Source organism: Marmota monax, unplaced genomic scaffold (assembly GCF_021218885.2).
Source record: "Marmota monax isolate L192 unplaced genomic scaffold, Marmota_monax_Labrador192_F-V1.1 WCK01_AAM20220418_F8-fsc00149, whole genome shotgun sequence".
Taxonomy (NCBI): Eukaryota; Metazoa; Chordata; class Mammalia; order Rodentia; family Sciuridae; genus Marmota; species Marmota monax.
This window is the reverse complement of record NW_026693170.1, coordinates 1,395,743-1,400,975: the sequence shown is the minus strand read 5'-3', so window position 1 is coordinate 1,400,975 and position 5,233 is coordinate 1,395,743. Positions and strand designations below refer to the sequence as shown.

Below are 5,233 nucleotides of genomic sequence, written 5' to 3'. Positions count from 1 at the left end.
AGGTGTTTCTATGGAACATTCTATCCCAAATAGGGCATGGGTAATATTACAAAGGAACAGGTGAGCATAGCTCCACCCATGGGGCTGTAGGAAGACACACCCAGGCAAGAAGACACAGTCACTCGAACCCTAGAAGAGCGGGGCAGTCTAGCAGCATGGGTGCCTGACGCCCCATCACCCAGCATGAGAGTTAACTCATCATGTGCAAGGTTGGTCTCCCACATATTCCCCCTTTCTTAATATATAGAAATATATAACTGGGAAAATTTATCCTTTAGTCACGGATTCTTGGTCCGAGGTCATCATGATCTGCTATTGAAACACAAAAGGAATCAGTAGAAAACATACCATTTTAATAACACAATCAACTTGGAAGATCCAGGTTATTATTATTACTTCACCAAACACTCATCAGAAGATTCTTAATCTTTTTCCAATTTTATTGGGAGGCATTGCATTTGGCCATAGTAACATAGACATTTTCATTAGCAGAGGGCTCATTCACATTATTTATTACATTGTCTTCTAGAGCATTGTAACTTAGTTCTCATCCTTCCATCAGCTTATCTGACCATGAAGGATTTTGGAAGTAATTTAAGTCAAACATTAAGAAAATCCATACATTGTAAATTTTAAGGTATAGCCACAAAGGCTACAATTGAATAAGCAAGGAATAATATTTAAAGTAGTCACTTTAGGGATTATGAGACCAGCAGTTTGCTTAGGTCTGGTTAATTGACATACACCTGTTTTAAAGCCTGAATATTAACCTCAGCATATCATAGCTCTGAAATATTAGCTGGCAATAAACTAATGATACAATAAGTTGTATTTTTACAGGTTACAAGATATTTATCATCTTTTTTCTTAATTCTCACATTTAAGGAGTCTATTAGGTCTGTCAGTAATGTAAATACTCTTGGAAAATCTATTTTAATAATCTTTCTGACAATTGTTCATATATACTGTATCATTAAAGACCAGCATAATTGGCTGGTTTAGGTTTCTCATATGCTGTCTTGCATATGTTCCTGTCACTGGTGTGGTGAATTAGTTGCTTGGCTAACTTAGTCGCAGGGGTGTGGGGGGGTAAGAGACATTCGGACTCAACACACAGACTCCGGGAGCTGGTGAGAACTGACTGGTGACAAACCTCAACTCGACTCCAGTAGCTCAGTTTCTTTTTGGAATGCACACAACTGTTATAGGGTTTGAGTGGGACGTGCCTGTCAATCATACATAAGCAAGACAATATCCATAAGCCAATCATCTTCTGCCTAATGTAACCACACTGTGAGGAAACTCTAAATATTGCTGTCGTGGTGGAAAGCAATCTGAAAGGGTCTTTGGCCCTAAGAGAAGGGCTTATTGAGTCAGGGATTTCATGCCCTGCAGCCCCTGACTCGGTTTCCTGGCCTGGTAGTTTGGCAATGCTAACCACAGTGCGGAGGATGTGGTTTCATGGACGGCTCCTAGAGCAGAGCACCCCATCCTGCAGGTGTTCCTGTCAGGCCTGAAGGAATGCGGATTCCTCAAGCACTGCAAGCTGCTCGTAGCTGCTAGTTGTAACTGGAAGTTTTTCCAACACCTCCTCCCCTTTTATTAAATTTGTTGCTGAAGGAGAACCCTGATGAGAGAAGAAAGGAAAAGGGAAAAGCATTAAAAAATGAGAAGAACCAAGAAAGAGAAAAGCACCCAGACACGGCCCATCCCTGTAGCTGCAGTTGTCTCCTGCTGTGGGGAGCAGGCAGTCGCTGTTGACTAGGTCTCTGTCTGTCACTTGGGTTCTGATCTGAGGTGGACATGGGGAGCAAAGCAGCCATGGGGCAGGAGACCTCTCAGAAGGGGTGAAGAATTAGGCCTTTGCCAAGGTTGGTGGGGGTGAAGTTCTGTGCCTCTGATGGCCCCTCTGCGGCTGGGCCTGTCTTAGGTTGTCCCTCCCTTGAGGAATCTTACCCATATTTGACTAACCAGCCATCCTCCGGGGCCAAACAGGGTGATGTGGAGTGTGCAAGGCATTGTCCCCGAGAGGGCTCTCTGTCTCCTTGATAGATAATGCCCCCGTGGCCTCCACAACAGCATTTCCCTTAGGATCAGCAAACTCAGGTTCCTTCTCCATGGAGGGCCCAGCTCACAGCACTGGACTGGCGAGGCTGCGTTCAGGAAGGAAGGAGACAGGCCATCGACAGACAAACAGTAATATAGTGACAAAGCCGAGAGACATAGATAGATGAAGAGAGCAGTACTAAGACTCAGAGCACGATCCCTCACAGAACTGGCCCTTAGTTGGTGTTACTCACATCTGGTCCATAGCTGCCATCCATATGGATGCGGAACAATCCATTATTCCAACACTGTCTTTCTCTCAAGAGATACTCTCATTCTGTTTACCATAGAATCAATATATAATTGACCATTACAGTCAGTACAATTAATCTAGTTATATGAGTGGACCCTCTAGTCTACACTGAAATGTACATTAAAGGTGGACCTGGGAAATGGGTCCATACAAGTCTTTTCATAATTTTTACTTACTTGACAAGTTTACAAATGGTTGTAAACTCTGTAGCTGGAAATTTACTTTCCTGGGCCAGGTTTCTCAGTCCTTATCATGATGACTGGTTTAAACTCTCCTTTGATAGCTGATTTAATTTACTGAATTGTGTTTAGTAACATTAAGACTCTCAATATTACAACTTAAGAAAAAAAATTTTAAAATATTTTGTAAAATCTAGTGTGTGTCTCTGGGGTCCTGTATTCCCCTTTTCTTTATTTAATAAAATTGAGTAAAGGCTTGGTGTAAGCCATAGTATCATCAGTTTGAGTTATATATTATAGTACAAGTATTTAAATGATAATAATTGATTTTTGTACTTTTTCAATATAGACTAGTTGATCCATTCTAACAATTTAGAAAGAACTCTCAATCTCTTTTTGAGAAGGTCTCAAAATATCTCTATATTTTAGAATATTATCCTTTAAAGAGATATCTTTCAATTGCCTTTAAAAAAATATGATTGAAGTTATTTCCCAGTGTAGGGAGCAGTATATAAATCTTACCATATTTTAATAGACAATAGGTCCAGCCAGATAACTTATATAATATCAATGAATTTTTAAAGTTTGTAACCTTTATTGCTCAAAATTAACATACGACTTTAATTTGGAGAACCTCAATCCTAATAAAATGTTTTCTCAAATTTTATAATTATCTAACAAACAAAATGTAAGAATCAACAGTGATTTTGAATCAATCAAATTTAGTCTCTAAGGACAATTGTCAACATTGGGATCCAAGTTAGTAGTTTAATATACTTAGTGTTTAATCAACGATGTGAATTTATTTACCAAAATTCACCTTGGTTTTAAACAGCAAGAATCATTAGGCAATAAAGACCTTTTTTAAAATAAATACACTTAACATTTTAATAGGTTTTTATCATGTCAAAATATGGACAAAATCTTAGCTCACATCAGAATAGTCAAATTAGGAAAATAGCCTGAAATATCCTTGAATTAATCAGTTAAAATTTTTATACTCAGTCCAGTATATATAAATCTCTTTTTTAATTGTTCTAATTTTTTAGATCATCTGGTTAGATAATGACATAAAGATCTTTCTATTTAGAAAAATATTTTTATCATTAAAATTTAGAATATAAAGACTTTGTCTTACCCAGAGATGATTTTTTTTCTTCTTTTTTGGATCTCCAATGTGTTCTTCCTCTCTGTTGAAGCATCTATATTTTTTAGAATTTTTCCTAGTTATACTTTGGAACAATTTCTGAAAACCTTATATTTTAAACCAATTATTGTACCTTGATAAGAAGAATTATCAATGAAAATATAGTTAAAATCCTTAGCTATTTCTGCAGAATTATTTTTGTTTATCATCTTATAAGTTTGTACAATAACTTGAGAATTAGAAACTACTTGAAGATTGTATTTTCTCTTAAAAGCAAATTTATAGTAAATACATTTATCTCAAATATCCGTAATTGAAAGAATATCAGATAAACGTATGTATAAAACATACAAATTATGAGTTTTCTGTTGAAGAAAAACAATAAGACAAATATATATTAATTAAACAATTAAACCTATATTAGTTATTTTATGGATTAACAGCTGTAGGTTATCTAAATATCTGGAAATATATATATTAAGATTAAAGACATAACTTATAATTGTATTAACTTTATGTAACCACGTGGTTTTTAAAATATTTGGATCCATTTTAATTTATTTTTAATTAGGAGTCACCATGGTATGTGACATCCCTTGATGTGACTGAAATTAGATCCCTATGTATACATATTTATTTCTTGTAATTATATAGTCAGCAATAAGAATAAGGATTTTTTGTTCATCACAGGAACATTGCCGGCTTTTGTTCCTGAAAAGCATCCCCATAACCTCCAAAATTAAAAGTAAAATACAAAGAAGCATGTGTTTAGTAACATATAACTATATAGAAAAGTCAGGTTATTTGACTCCAAACTAACTTTAAGTTTAGGGCTGCAACATAGAACCTGTGAAATTAAACTATATCTGAAAAAGATATCTTCTGTTAGCATTTACAAGTGAGCATTCTCAAAAACGCAGGCTCTGAGTAGCTCCAGCAGGTCCGAAACAGGAAGTACAGGTTAGTGGCTGGAAGGCGGCTCCTGTGGAAGAACCAGTTGGAAGCCCAAGAAAATGCGGGAGGCGGGACCAGAAGCCTGCTCATCTGGAGAGGCATTACAGGGTTACCATGGTGACACAAACCACCTGGAGTCCCTTGCGCATTACCTGCAGCAAAAGTTCCCTGAGTTTTCCTAGCCCATTGCATTTTGTTTGGTTTTGTTTGCATGGAAACAAAACCTGGCCTGGCCAAGATCCTATGGTGGGTAGCGGCTTGTTTTGTCTCTGCCACCTGCAGTTGTAGCTTGTGTTTTCTTGTTTTACTTTTTCTCATAGCACGTGGGTGCTTTAAAAGTTTTAGCGTCAGATGCCAGCATTACCATCACACATTAAGGAAGTCTGCATTCAGCAGCATTTAGGTCAAGTCATTTAAGGGCTAAAAAGCTCTGCTGGCTGCAGGTCTAGTTAAACACCCCATAGAGTGCAGCAGCTACAGTCTTTTGTCCCCAGGGGCTGTTACAGCCCATTTGAGTATTCACAAAAACAATAGAAAATTGAAATTTGCTTCTCTCCAGGTAAACATCATAACATTTTCTCTCCCTTTTTCTCA

The 5,233-nt window shown here is 37.2% G+C and overlaps 1 long non-coding RNA gene across 1 annotated transcript; it reads right to left on the bottom strand.

Annotated features, from left to right (window-relative positions):
* Positions 1-332: 332 nt before the first annotated feature.
* Positions 333-4,628, bottom strand: LOC124100274 (uncharacterized). The gene is made up of 4 exons (XR_006854210.2): positions 4,506-4,628; positions 3,677-3,740; positions 1,957-2,153; positions 333-1,627 (listed from the first exon to the last, which is right to left on the bottom strand). It is a non-coding gene; the product is annotated as an uncharacterized LOC124100274 (long non-coding RNA).
* Positions 4,629-5,233: the final 605 nt, after the last annotated feature.